This window comes from Anastrepha obliqua, chromosome 6 (assembly GCF_027943255.1).
Source record: "Anastrepha obliqua isolate idAnaObli1 chromosome 6, idAnaObli1_1.0, whole genome shotgun sequence".
Classification (NCBI taxonomy): Eukaryota; Metazoa; Arthropoda; class Insecta; order Diptera; family Tephritidae; genus Anastrepha; species Anastrepha obliqua.
In genome coordinates this window covers 54222605-54238799 of record NC_072897.1, presented here as the reverse complement: position 1 = coordinate 54238799, position 16195 = coordinate 54222605, and the positions used below count along the sequence as shown (strand labels likewise).

General features: G+C 35.5%; 1 pseudogene; it reads right to left on the bottom strand.

Moving 5' to 3' along the window:
• Positions 1-15539: 15539 nt before the first annotated feature.
• On the bottom strand, positions 15540-15678 carry LOC129250984 (U2 spliceosomal RNA; annotated as a pseudogene).
• Between the last annotated feature and the right edge of the window lie 517 nt (positions 15679-16195).

Sequence of the window (16195 nt, the reverse complement as noted above, 5' to 3'; positions counted from 1 at the left end):
CTATGGGTAATTTTGCAGCGGGATTGAATCTCTGAGTGACACGGCGAAATCGGTTAGGATTCTGAAAAGGCTTCCAACGGCAAAGCTGGGGTCACTTAGGAAATCTGATGGCTCCTTCACGGACAAGCAAAGGGTGACACTCAGCTTGGTGATGGACTCTAACTTTCGAGGTAATTAGATAAGCATTAGCCGGCAACAGCCCTTCACGAAAAAGGCTGTTGTCAGAGCTGCTACACCTTCTTGGCATGACTGGTACCTTACCAGATCTGTGGTGAATGAAGTCCCCATTTGATTTACCATCAGATCTTTTGGCGGCTACAAGTCGCCCGGACCAGAGTGCATTTATCCTGTCATGTGATTGCAGCCTCGAAGAAACTCGCCACTGCATGCCTGGCACTGGCCTATATACCAAGCTCTTGGAGAATAGTGAGGGTCGCATTCACCCCTAAGGTTGGAAGAGATAACTACACTAGCCCCAAAAGCTTTAGACCCATCAGTATGACTTCTTAATGCTGAAAAGTTTCGAACGACTAAAAGAATGACGTATGCGACAGAAATCGCTGAAAGTTCACCCTCTTTCTCCATTTCAGCATGCCTATCAAAGTGAAAATCCTGCAAGTAGGCAAGGCAAAACCTCTTTGCTGGGATGGAGCTAGCCATCGACAGGAGGGACTATCCTATGAACATCTTTTTAGATGTATAGGGGCGTTTGATATTGCCACTTTTCACAGTATGTGCCGTTCTCCTATTAGGCAAGACGCATACCGGGTGCTAGGGAATTGGATACGTTCGATGCTGGCCCAAAGAATCGGCACGGCGAAAACAGAGAAAGATCTGCTGGTCTCATTCATTATTTCCATGATTTCATCTCCATTGATGAATATCTGTAGAAAAGTGCAAAAAACTAGGGATATGATTGACACTTAGTGCTATGCTAATGGGCTAGCAAGATCCTATGGATCTACACAGGCCCATCATTAGGTGCTCTGGTTGGTCTACCACCACTTAATGTTTTCATTAAAGGAGAGGCCTTGAAGGTCATCTGCAGGCTGAAACACAATGAGAATTTGTACGGCCTCTGTCCGGCATTGGCCAACAGCGAAGGCATGGACTTCGATTCAATGATGTTCTCCATGTCTCTTGACTCCATTGCATTAAGAGTCGTACTTGAAAAGAGGTACAACGTGGTGTTGCCAGAGGAACTATATCGGTGGCCATAATATCCTTATGCCAACATGGGTCCCGATACACTGTAGGCAGCTGGTTGGACTAATGACGGGCCACTTTCTATCAGCGAAGCACTTGGAAAAGGTATGCATCTCAGACTGGGCACTCTGCCCAGTGTGTGGAGAGGAGGGCGAGATGGCGAACCACTTTCAGGTGTGCCGTCTTTGGCACTGATGTGTTAAGAAGCGACCACCCTTTCTCCTTGGTACATAAAGATATACTAAGATTTCTTCGGAGGACAGGTAGGTATATTTAAAAAAAATTAAAAAAGGAACCCGAGTGCAGTACAATGGACTTAATATTGTCTGAGTGCTTAATATTGTCTGAGTACCCGACATAAAAAAAACAACATAGCACAACAGACGCACTGCCTTATCTTCAACATCACATATCGAATGCACTTTCAACCAAACTGACTACGTCTCTGTGCTACCGACTGACTTCGGAAGGGCATTCGATCGCGTAGGGATTCATGTGGTGCTGTCTCAACTTGAGGCTTAAATAGTCGATCTCGTTAAAAGCGTTATGACTGCGCACAAGTTTCAGGTTCGAAATAATGGCAACCTATCCAATTGTCACCCACTCAACAATGGAATCCCTCATGTGTCCCCTTGTTCTTATACTATTTGTAATAACATTTGAACAATTTAATACGATTATTTTAAAATATAGAATAGACAAAAGAAGAGAGTTTAACTAAAGTAAATAACACATTTAAAAACATAATTACACCCAACTCTTTTTTTACACGGTATTTTCTTACACGATTTTGAAATAATGTGGTTCACCAATAATAGTACAAGATCCGGCCATAGAATGACCTTCACCCATCACGTTACGGGTTGAAACATATTTTTTTATAACATTTAATATGTTACAAAATATATTTCGCAAAGGTTGCCTAGAAATTCCTGTGCAAAGTATAATTAATTAATAATTAAAAATTATTTTTTTTTTTAATTGTGCACTTATTCCGTTACTTATTAAAATGTGTACTAATCGTAAGTATGTAACTTGTGTAACATGCAGCCACTGGGTTGCCTTATTTTTTCTTGTGCAGGTATAAGGTAGCCAGGTGTATACAGGTAAGTCGCAGTAGTAATTTGCAACTATCGAGTTACGCAATGAAACTTATATCAATTAAAGTTAATTTTATTGCAAATATTTTGGTATAGGGTTGACTGCGGAAAACTTGTGCAAAGTTCCGGTTGTCGATTTTTGAAAATCTAAATTTTCGTGTGACTGAGTATGTGCGAGAGAGAGGTCCGGGAAAAATATCTAATGCTATAAAAAAGGACGCAGCATAACAGCTGTTTGTATTAAAATTTAATTTATTGAAAGTACAAAATTATTTGAATTTAAAAATTTTACATTGCATATAAATTATTCAAAATCCGATTCATCGGAAGAAAAGTGTTGATCTTCAAATTCAGATGATTCGTCATCATTTTCTTCCTCTGTCATTTGCATAATATCTTGTACTGGTAAAGGTGTTTGGTCTCCAATGAAACCTGTTGGTTTTAGATATTCGTCAACATACCAGCCGCATGTTTCGGGCTGCATTTTTAGGCATTGAGGGTCCGTTGCATGAAGCCGCATGGAATTAACAGATATCGTTCGCAAAATTTTTTGTTGCAGTGATAACCAGCAAGTGGTATAGTATTTGAGTCGAAACTTTTTAATTTTTTTAAAAACTTTTCGTTATCTTCTTTTGAAGAATAACTTCTCAAAAAAATTCCAAATTTCCCATTGTTGAATTTTGTGTATATTTTCCAGCAAAATGATCAAAACATCAGTATCAGAGGCCTTTACCAAATTTTCGAGCCTGGTGCCACTTTATAAGCATGAAAAATCATCCTCGTATCCGCTTCTTCGTGATGACATACATAATCGACTTCTTCAGTTTTTTTAAGGGAATTTTGCTGAACTTCATAAGAGTAGCACTGATGGTCAACTGTTAAAAAACATTTTTTATTTCCAATGATCGTTACCACATTATTGTTTACCCAATACTCAGCTAAAAAATGTACCAATTCTTCTTTGAAGCGATAGTTCTTGGGCTGTGTAAAAAATCTTTGGGTCTGCTCTGTTGAGGTCCAGAAATTTTATACGGAGTATCAGATTCTTTTCGATTGTGACGTTCGGAATCTTTGTATAACGATCGAAAACTAGATTTATTTCTGTAGCCTAGTACTGCTACTATTGATGATTTTGACGACCACGGCTTCATCATCACAAAATTTTGATGACAACGGAAATGGTACAGCACCTTCACGTAAAAGAAGATGTTTTAATGAGATTGTACGAGAAATTCGGCCATACTACTCGAAACCAACGACAAGTCTGCAAATGTTGCCGGGAGATTCATTTGTTATTGTAATACTCTGGATGCATGCAAATGTGCTACAGAAATTGCAATTGATAAAGATTTACTATGGATAATGTCAATATCTGGGATAGATTCTCTTCCTATGTGGTTAGGCTATAACTGTATGATATCAATTGATCACAGTTAGAAGCGGCAGATATAAAAGAATTTATACAGATATATATTTTTACAGATATACCTATGTAGATATTATGAAAATGACAGAGGAAGAAAATGATGACGAATCATCTGAATTTGAAGATCAACACTTTTCTTCCGATGAATCGGATTTTGAATAATTTATATGCAATGTAAAATTTTTAAATTCAAATAATTTTGTACTTTTAATAAATTAAATTTTAATACAAAACTTAAAAATCATGTTTCATAGTGTCATTGAACTTTATTTTTTGAAAAAATAGCGATTTTCTAGTTTGTTTAATTTAATTCCGTCTCCTGATATAAGATTATTATTAATTTCATTAGAGGGATTATTAATTTAATATAGTCTCCTAATACAACATGAAAATTTCAAGATAAGTATACTTAATATTTTTTATTTGTTTATAAAAATTATTATATAGATATATGTATTAATTTTATACAATAATACATATATAAATATATATATATGCAAACCATCTTTTTATTTATTTACTTATTTATTTACTCATTTATCGCACAGTTTATTTCATTTAATTATTTACCAATTAATTGGAAAAAACATTGTCAGTTGCTCTGAGATAATGCATATACTATAGCTTGTCGCTATCTTTCTCAAATTCACGTAAAAAGGGCATGCGCACTCGTTCTAATTCGAAACACGCGCTGTCACAGCTGTTATGCTGCGTTCTTTTTTATCGCATTAGATATTTTTCCCGGACCTTATACCTGCACAAGAAAAAATAAGGCAACCCAGTGGCTGCATGTTACACAAGTTACATACTTACGATTAGTATACATTTTAATACGTAACGGAATAAGTGCACAGTTTAAAAAAAATTCATTTTTTAATTACACAGTCCTGCGAGGGTGAGTTTCTAGAATGGCTGTACTTGTTTCTTGTAGTTTTTTATGCGCTGAAAACGAATCTGACCTTCAAAATGCTCCATCACGTCAGGATTTTTGGTAAATGAAGCCTAAAAGGTCAAAAAATGGCCATTTTAGCCATTTTTGATAATTTTTTTTGGGATAGTAAATTTTTTTTTTTTTTTCAATTTTCGACGAAAAGGTCGCATAGTACAACTCTTTAGCTTTAAAACCCATTTTTTTAAATTATTGTACGATTTTTTAAAAAAAAGTTATGACATTTTGAAATTAACAGTTTCAGTTACGCCAATAGACGTTATACCCAACGTATATGTACGTAACTGAAACTGTTAATTTCAAAATGTCATAACTTTTTTTTAAAAAATCGTACAATAATTTAAAAAAATGGGTTTTAAAGCTAAAGAGTTGTACTATGCGACATTTTCGTCGAAAATTGCAAAAAAAAAATTTACTATCCCAAAAAAAATTATCAAAAATGGCTAAAATGGCCATTTTTTGACCTTTTAGGCTTCATTTACCAAAAATCCTGACGTGATGGAGCATTTTGAAGGTCAGATTCGTTTTCAGCGCATAAAAACTACAAGAAGCAAGTACAGCCATTCTAGAAACTGAAAAAAGTTAAATTTCGCAGGCCTGTGTTATTAATTAATTATACTTTGCACAGGAATTTCTAGGCAACCTTTGCGAAATATATTTTGTGACATATTAAATGTTATAAAAAAATATGTTTCAACCCGTAACGTGATGGGTGAAGGTCATTCTATGGCCGGGTCTTAGACTATAAAAATTAATACATATTTTTATTTAACCTAAATTAGGTGGTGAAATTTTTAGTTTGATGTATATTGTTGACAACTTTTTACTACTAAAAAGGTAATATTGTGTTAAATTTTCGGCTCAGAAAATTTCTATAAGCAATATTATTTTACATAGTTTTTACAGTACCCTTATCAATAAAATGCCTAAACAACAACAAAATATTCCGAAGAGACAAGCAATTTCGTAAGAAACCAAAATAAAAATCTTAGGCTGTCTGAAGAGAGGCGAAGTTCCCACATCTGTTGGCAATGCTTTTGGTTTAGGCGAAGCTACTGTAAGAATAATTAGAAAAAATGAGAATTCCATTCGACAATCAATAATTTCTGGATCGGAATTTAATTCTAAAACATCTTCTTATATAATAGTTTAAATCTCATCTTGGAGAAAACGGGAAAACACCTGGTGTTTTGGATGGAAGATTAGCAAAAAAAAACTTATTCATGATGAAATTATAAAAAAGAAAGAATTAGAGAAAACACTTAAAATAGACAACCAACTTCCAGAAAGTTGGTTGGATGAGGACGATTTGATCGAATTTATGACAGTTTGTGATAATAAAGTAGCCGATAATGATGAAAACAAAGGTGAAGTTCAGCCATTAACGGCTGATTAAATTCGCGAGCGCTTAAAATTTGCTACAAGTATGGAACAACATTTTCTCACTAATGATCATGACATGGAGCGTGCAATAAAATTTCAACGCAATCTTAAGTTTTGTGTAGCTGGATATAAAGAACTATATACTGTCTATGTCAGGAGAAAGCAACCGGGGTTTTTTGTAACTTTAAGAGCTACGACGCTAGTGCTAACTCGTTCGAAACTTTCAAGTAAACGCAACCAAACAAAAAATCGTCAAAATCGCGGCTGCAAAAGTGATTAAAAAATCAAAAAAGTTTGTTGTGATGCGGAATCAGCGGTATAAGGTATACAAAAATGTTGATGATTTTTCCGAGCGCGGCTTGAAGCGAGTGACGACAAAAAATCAGGATAAAGTGATCGTCCAACTTTTTAAGCGGGACCCTTCTTTATGACTACGCCAAGCACAATTAGTTCTTGCTCAAAAGGGAATAGATGTGAGTATCAACATCATCGAACATCGACTGAAGGAGGCGAACCTAACCTACCGTCCCACATCATCAAAACCACTGCTTTCAGAAAAACACATTGAGAAACAAGAAAATGGCGTCACAGTATAGAACTGGCCTTCCCAATCCCCAGACGCCAATCCCGTTGAAAATGTGTAGGGAACTATGAAAACGCATCTTGCCGCATCTTTTTTGCAATTATTTCTACATGAAGTCGCTCGTGTAAGTAATTACGATCATTTTAAACCCACAATTATTAAAATCGGTTCATTTTTGACTAAGTTATGGGCATTTAAAAAAAATTTTTTCTTATATAATTAAAAAAAGTCGAGTTTGAGCCGAAAAACAAAATTGCCGATAACTCTTGAAAAAAATTTTTTTCGGGCGACCAAAAAAATACGTGTCTCATTATTTTGACCAGAGAGCAACATATTTGAGTTACATCGAAATCGAAGAACATGACCCGAATAGCCCGGTTGAATTGAAATGGAAAGCATCAGCATTTCTGGAACAATCCGTAATAAACGTTTACGCTTGTTATCAAGTAGCGATGAATAGTTGAAAAAATGATTTTTATTCCTTACTTCAATTTGAATTTTTATGTTTTGTACTTATGGATTGAATTTTCACTGTACACTAATTTTAATTTTTGTTTTAATAAAAATAAATTGTTTTTGTTTTATGTACATTGTTTTTATGTTTTATGCTTTTGGACGGGTTTTTGGGAAAATATTTTACGATTTTTCATCTTAGGGGATTTTTTAAAGTTGTCGCATGTATTTTTTCACAAAGAGAGTTGGTGTATAGATATACATAAATACGCGAAGTGAGCTTTCCGGAGCAAACCTATCAATTGGAAAATGTAAAATATTGCATATTTGTTAAAACTTAACAGTTTATACTCTACTTTGAAAATTAATAACTTGAATATCGAAAAGAAAAAAATCTAGCTGCCTACTTAAGTATTTGTCATCCAAACACTCTTAAGTCCATGCACACACACTAGAGCATTGATACTGTAAGCTAGACTACGGTCTAGCTGTGTACGGATGGACCGCAATACTAATAATAAGCTACTTGATGCTGCATACCATACTGTTGTTAGTCCTAGTATAAACGCGTTTCCAACATCCACTGCAAAACCCGTTTCGGAAGAAACTGGTCTCCCAAGGAATGTGAAATAGGAGCGACATGGCTACTAATTCCGAAACCCTTTTCTACCACTAATCATATTTTGCACAATCATTATATATCGGCACCCCGACATAAACGTAGGTATAGGCTCAAGTCCATAATTCCCCGGTGCATTTCGTATGGCTTAGAGATTGATTTGACTCTACCCAGGAGCTGGACTAAATTAAACTGCCAACCATCGTGGTTCATGTATAAATCAATTTTCAACCTCGTTCTCCACGCACTGAGTAAATCAACAACAAGTAGTTGGACCTCTCAACAACTCTTCGCAGAACAGGAAGGAAACCACCGGAGCAACAATGGGTATTTTTATATACGGACGGATCAAAAACCAGGTCAAGGCATATCTATAGAAGGTGATATCAGTGGGACAGCAAATTAATTTGCTTTGGGCGAATTCTGCTCTTCGGCTACTTTTCCCAACCCTCGGAGGCTTGCATTGCCTGCCGGGGGGCGACCGCTATTAGAAAAAAGACTCGAACCTACGTTCTCTCCGAATTGCGAATGGTAAACACGCACCAACCAATTCGGCTAACGTGGACGACACATAGTACGTAATAAACAAATGGTTTTTACGATATTTTATAACGTAATTAAGAATTTCACAGCTTAAATTTAAACATAGAAACGAAAATCTTTTTTATTTTTAATCTTAATTTATATTATATAAATATAATAACATTTGATATTTATACGTACAGAGTCCTTTGCAAATTTTGTGTAATCAAATTTCCGTTCGAATAATTTGTAAGGTACTGTGTTCACCACTAGCTTTTCTTCAGTTTTCCAATTTGGATTTTATATTTGGTTCAAGTACTTTTATGAAATCCTTATAGGAAATATTATCTAAATGAAAGTAGATGTAAGTATTCCCTTGCTTACTTGCATTTACATGCACATCACCACAACGCAAACTCACGAATGATGAATCCAAACTAAAAGTACTAGACCAAGCTTTAATTCCCGTAAATTGTTGATGATGATGGTTGGCATGTATAATTTGTTTCTGCAAAATATTAGTTATACTCAAAATGTACTCTTATATGTATTGTATGTATCCGCGAATTTCGTTTTACCTGTTCTCCATTTTCATTTAAAAACAATCTTGAACACTTTGTTATTATAAATGCTGCAACTTCTTACTCAAATAATAACCACAGAAGTTAATGATTTTACTATTAACCCTTTCGCGATATTGTTGCCATATGGCAACAGTAAACTTTAAAAGGCCGTCAACACTCTCTTGTAAAAAATATCAACTTTTTTGTTACATATTTTCAAAAATTGAAGTTTAATGGTTAAACAGAAATAAAATAAATAATAACCGCTCATTATATAATATATCGGTAATGCAACATTTTTAAACAAAGCCTTCTGGCATATAGCACTTCACTCTGAAATTTGTATTTTGCATTTTTAGATTTTTGAGGCATTTTGGGCAAATGTTTTTAACAATTTTTGAATAAAGTATATAGAAAAATGTTCAATCTGTCATTTGGCATATAAATATTTTTTCGCTCGCAGCTTTAAAAGCTGTGCTAATTTTTAAAACTAAGCTTGTTGCCATATGGCAACAAATTTCTCGTAAGGTGTTAACTTGCATTAGATTGCAGAAGAAGTTTATTTGCGATTGAAACGAATACAAAACATTTGTTGCCATATGGCAACATTAAAAAAAAGCACTTAACAAAAAAAATAAGAAAAAAAATTTATTTGTATCGTTATTGGTCCTAAAATAAATACTCAGACAAAAATTTGAATTTTTTGGATGGCGCAATAAAAAGATGTAGCGAAAGGGTTAATAACACAAATTTACATCAAACAATTCAACGCGACACTAGAAAAACTTTGTTTACGTTGCTTTTTTAATATATACATATATATATAATTGGCGCGTACACCCTTTTTGGGTGTTTAGCCGAGCGCCTCCTATTTGTGGTGCGCGTCTTGATGTTGTTCCACAAATGGAGGGACTTACAGTTTCAAGCCGACTCCGAACGGCAGAAATTTTTAAGAGGAGTTTTTTCATGGCATAAATACACTCGGAGGTTTGCCATTGCCTGCCGAGGTGCGACCGCTGTTAGAAAAAAACTTTTTCTTAATTTTGATCTTTCACCGAGATTCGAACCGGCGTTCTCTCTCTGAATTCTTCTTTATTATTTATAACTTTATTCGCCTTGGAAATAATTATTTTGACACTTGTGCCCAGAAAGCGAAAACAAAATATATGTAAAATTTTGTTTTTGTCCTTTTGCTATCACCTTCAATAGATTCGCCTTAGCTGTAGTGAACCGACAAGGATTGCTCATTTCTTTAGGCAAGTTACCTGAACACTGCTTGGTGTTCACAGCGTAATCAAGGACCATATACCTACAAAGCAGTATAATTCGCACAATGTATTTAATAAAGGAAAATTCCTCATTGGACGGATAGCATGCCGTTAAATCCATATAAAACATTTATAGCAAAGCAAATTGGTTGAAAAAATAAGACACCTTTGCATTTGTAACACAAAAAAGATCAACATTATGTGGATACTGGGCCATGAAGGCATCCGAGGCAATGTGCGAGCCGCCGAAACTGCCCGACTTATGTCTGCAATAAGTCCATTGTTTCCAGTTTATTCAGAAAATGATTTACATAGGCATATAAAAAAACATATTTACTCTATTAACCTGGCAGAATGGTATACGTTTAGGCATCGATATACTGCATTCAACGACATGCGCAAACCATATCTCTTCCCAAGCAATGCACCTGCATATTTATGAAGCCCGACTCAGAATAGAACATACCAAGCTCACACACCAACACCTTCTTACAGTATGTACTCAATAACAATGCCCGCAGAAAAAGTATAGCACCTCAACATTTTGACAAGTTTTGACACATTGTTTATTTATTTTTAAATTTAAATTAAGTATGATATACAACAATGTCGTGTATTTTCTCCCTATCAAAAACAAAAATTTCGTGAGTTTGGCACATGGAGAAAATGCGAATCACCTTCAAGGAAAAAAATATAGAAATCGACTGGATTTTCTAGCAAATCTTGTACACTTGTTCTGCTTACTTTCGTTCTCGAAGTTTATATATATATATATATATATATATTTCAAATATCAAAAAGTGACAGCTTCAAAACTGACATCTACTGAAATAGCGGGCTATTTAAAATAACACCTGTTATTGGAAAACCTTTATTACCGAAGAAACGTCAGATCGCTTAATGATATACCGCGTTGGAAGCGTCAATCCAAGCAGCATAGATGACTAGATGGGAAACTCTTTTTCTCGTGAGAGCGCTGAAAAATGTCAATTTTTTATAACGTGAATTGGGTGTTTTTTAAACAGCAATTGGGAGTTTTTAATTTCCACACCGCCATTGAGGTTAGTATTTAGTGTGCGGTTGCCCAATAGCCTTATATCACCCGTACACACCTACATATACTAAAAATAAGCACAATACGTATGAAATATGTACATAAATAAGCGAAAATTTTAAAAATGTATATGTAAATGAAATTATTTAAAACTGAAATATAAAAGTAATTAAATAATAATAAAGTAATGAACAGGAAAAACATAAGTTATAATCAAATACATGGCATATTGCGATTTTTTAATATAACACAGAAAGTGGGTAACAAAAAAATTCTTAAACTACGACCAGAATAAGTTAAAGCAGATTACCTTTAATTTTTGTAAAATATCTCAAACTCAAATTCACTTACCTACGCTTTTCAACCATAGAATATTTACGTATATACAAATTTACATAAACCAACACACAGTTCTCAATAAAATTTCATGTATGTATGTGCGAGTAAAACGTATTCATATGCATATTTACACAATACGAATTAAAAGTAGAAGCCGAAAAGGATATAACGAGCTTTGGATTCTACAAACTCACTTCAATTCAAATTATTACATTTCAATTGAATTAATTTTAAGACAAATAATTATTAACATTTCGTTATTTCTCCATTAAGCAAAAACGAACTGTTTTCACCAGTTAGTTTTGGCGCGTTTCTTCTGGCAGCCTGCCATTTTGCCTATCAGCTGTTCAAAATCCAATAATGTGTGAATGCTGTCAAATTTTGAAACGTCCTAATGAGCGCGCTCTCTCTCAAAATAAAAGAGTTTCCCATCTTATTATCTATGCCAAGCAGATTTTTACCATGGAACAGTACACGCCACACGAGCGCTCCCAAATTGTTGAAATTTACATTCAACAAAAGAAGTCAATTGTGAAAACTCAACGTGCGTATAAAAAATTAAATAATGTGAAAAGTGCGCCTTCTAAGAACACCATTAAACGTTTGTACGAAATGTTTTTGACTGGTGATGCTCCTTTTAATCCAAAGAGGCCAAATCAAAACCGACCAAGGCGATCGGATGAGAATATTGCTCTTGTACGGGCCAGTGACTTCCCAAAATCGCCGTTTTCAGCAGTTGGGCATTGCTCGGACCACTTTATAACGAATTATCCGCATTGATTTGCATTCATTCCCGTATAAGATTTAATTGACGCAAAGATTGTTGCCTGCGGACAAGCCTCGTCGATTCGAATGGGCCTAAAGAGTCATCAAAACCGACCAAGGCGATTGGATGAGAATATTGCTCTTGTACGGGCCAGTGACTTCCCAAAATCGCCGTTTTCAGCAGTTGGGCATTGCTCGGACCACTTTATAATGAATTATCCGCATTGATTTGCATTCCTTCCCGTATAAGATTTAATTGACGCAAAGATTGTTGCCTGCGGACAAGCCTCGTCCATTCGAATGGGCCTAAAAAGTCATCGAAATGGCTGAAGATGACGAGCAATTTTGGAACAAAATCATCATGTCCGATGAGGCTCATCTTATTGATTCGGACGGTAAACAAGCAACAATGCCGTATTTAAGCCACTGAAAATCCTCACGAAATTCAAGAGGTACGTCTTTACGACGAAAAAGTCACTGTTTGGTGCGGCGTTAGTGCGAAAACGATTATTGGGCCGTTTTTCTTCGATAATGAAGATGATTAAGCTCTTACCGTCAATCAGGAGCGTTATCGCGATATGATAACCACTTTTGATGCCAATTATTCGTCGTTCTGGTTTCAACAAGACGGCGCTCCACCACACACAGCTCGCACCACAATCGATTTTTTGAAGAAATTGTTTCCTCGTCGTTTAATGTCGAAAAAAGGCGATTTTGACTAGCCGCCGCGTTCGCCCGATTTAACCCCACCTGACTTCTTCTTGTGGGGATATGTAAAATCAAAGGTTTATATTAATAAGCCAAAGACCGTAAAACTATGGAAAATGCTGCAAAACGGGCACAATACGCCGTACAGGCTCAAGGCGGCCATTTGAGAGATATCATATTCAAAAAGTGATGTCAACAAATCTACTTGAACCAAATAAAATGATTATTATCGTCAACATCAAAAAAATTGTGTTTTACGTTGATTTAAAAAAACACATGGGTCCGCCGGTTGTAGGCAACCCAATACAAGCGATATTTAGAGATGCTTTGCCAGACGATGCTGTAACCAGAGAATGTTAATGGAATGAGAAGGTGCAAATGTTACTGTTAACTTTTTTTAGTACAATTGAGATTTGAAAGATTTGTAGTAAGGGATTTTAGAGCATCGACTTTATAGACACCACACTGAGTTTTGCCCACACGAAAATTGAAAACACCACACATCTTTCACCTCAACACACAACACATCTCTCACCCGACCTAATTAAAAAAAAAAATTAATAAAAAAAAGTTGGCGCCGGGAATTGATATCGAGTCTAACATGTGGCGAGGAAAAATAGGCGGTGCGTTTATTTCTTCGACTGCTTATTTTTTTACCATTTTGTTACTTTTGAAATGATAAGCGGATACATAAAATTTATTACAATTTTTTTTACGATTACATTAAAAAAAAATACATTTAAAAAAGAAAAAAAAGTACGTTTATTTCTGCGCCTGCGTTGTGAACCAAGGTTTTGTGCATCGCGCGACGCGAATTAATTTTAATAAAGTTCTGAAAGTAATTCATGAAGTTTTTCATTACCTACATACATAAATGAACGTATACTTCATATGTACATAAATGATGGTATATGACAATATAAGTACATAATATGTATGTACATGTCAATAGGAGGTATTTGCATTCAGAAAAAAAATACGGTTTAAGATAAATCAACACTTATTTTATATTGTATGTCAATTTATAGTTTATGTATTCGACAGCATTTACATACATATGTATGTGTGTACATTTGTATATGAAAAACAATAATGCACAAGCGCAAGAACATCATATCACATATGCAAGTATGCCCAAATAACCTTGACTTATGTATGTACACATGTCACAGCACATCACATTCTTACAAGAAATCAAATACACATACGAACTAGTGAACGAGTTTCTTCCTAACAAGTGCAAAAACAATTCTGCTCTATGTATGTATATATACCCACTTTATGTCCTAGCATATATACATACATATATACCTACTTGCCTTCTAAACTTCCTACAAAATAATTGTATTCATATGTTACTACATCCATGCACGTTCAGACATTCATGCATATATGCGCGAGCACAGCGCTCCCTTCTTGCTTCCGTGTACTTTTGTCTTTCACCAGTTGATATTCCTAATATTGCACTTACAAAAACACAATACTTTGATAGACGCTAATGCAACAGCAAGCGCAACGCGATGGCCGCTTTGCCACCACACATTCTAAAATGTTCTAGAACACAACAAAAGCACATACCTCACATGCGCATGTCGCCCAAAGCTAAAATCTAAGCCTAGCGACTACAAAAACAAAATACATTCGGAGGTGCAGTCGCAGCGGCCATGATTCTATCAGCGAAGGCGCTGAACAAGTTAGAACAAAAACAAAAAGTTCATTCATAAGTTCGAGCTCATATTTCAATTTTACTCATCAAACGAGCTGCCCATATGCCAATTTTCCCCACCATTCGAAAATAGTCAATATTGGAATATTTCGCGTGGAATTATTTTTGTCATGTCGAGTGGCCGCGGCTCCGTATGTATGTATGCACCCTTATATGTATGTAAATATGTCTTCTAACTGTTCGACAGTCGCGAGTTAATGCGACTTAGATTCCTTGAACAATTCCAGCGAATCACACATTTTTGTCCGCAAGGCCGCATATACCTATGTACCCTATGATCAAAAAGTACCGGAAATGTTTAAATTAGACAAAACAGAGTTTAATTTAAGGCAAATTTATATTATCTCCTTCAAAATATGACCCGTCTGAAGCAACACATAATTGCCAACGTTTAACCGAGTCCTCCAAACACCCCCGGTAGGCCGACATGGCATTCAGCTCCTTCGTCGTATTCTATTTGATCTCTTTGATCGGTGCGATGCACACTGTGACTTTTTATCGTTTTACGATGCCAAAATTAAAAAAAAAAATACGTGTCTAACGGTTAGACGCGATAGAAGTGAAACCTTCCGTAAAACAAACTGAGAGAGAATGAGACGAAAGCAGCATTAGGAGCGGGATAATTATAGGTTCATTATAATATTGCTATAAAGTTCATATTTTATTTTCTTCATTTTATTATTATTCATCCTCAATGTTTTCAATTTCAGCAAATGATACAAATGCTTTGGTTTCGATGTTGTCAAAAAAAAATACCCAAACGGACCGAAGAAACAGACTTACAAATTTCTTCCATTTTCGTCTACTTGTATTCATATAAAAATTTATGTCTCTTCCCACCAAAGCTAAATGTATTTGTATATTTCTTCTTGTATTTATTCAAGGCCGAAATCCCGGCGGTACTGCAATACCGGGCCAACCCGTGGCAGAGGTGGAGAAAGCCCCTAAAGCACTCCGCCCATTTCCAAAAATTAGTTTAACACTTTGATCTTAGCCATAAGGCCGAGAAGCGATAACCATACACAACCAATAAACTACCTTGTCATTACATTTTCTAATAAACCTTTTGAGAATTACACGATCACAAAAATTAATGTACGAAATATTTATACCGATTCACTTAAACACGGCGAGCTGTTTGATTTCATGTTCGTGCCTGTGTATGTGCATTTGTGCGTTCATATCGCCACAGTGCATGACTACCAGCCTTGGCTGAGCACAGTAAGAAAATGTATTCGAGCGTATATATGTATGTATGTACGTTAGTGTGTTTGTACGATTGTGCTCTGCGCTCAGCTTTGTGTCGATTTTACTGTGCGCTGCGCAGGTTGGGGTATTCTTGCAGAATGTAAAGATGATTCACACACTGTCGGCCGACTGGGTACAGTTGTCACAAGTGATGATATGTATAATTTTTATATGAAAAATCAAGGCGAATCTTTTGAAGGTGGTAGCAATAACACAGCTGATTTGTTATTTTTTTCTTCCGCCGTGTACATTTGGTTGTCAACACAAAATTGAATTACGAAAC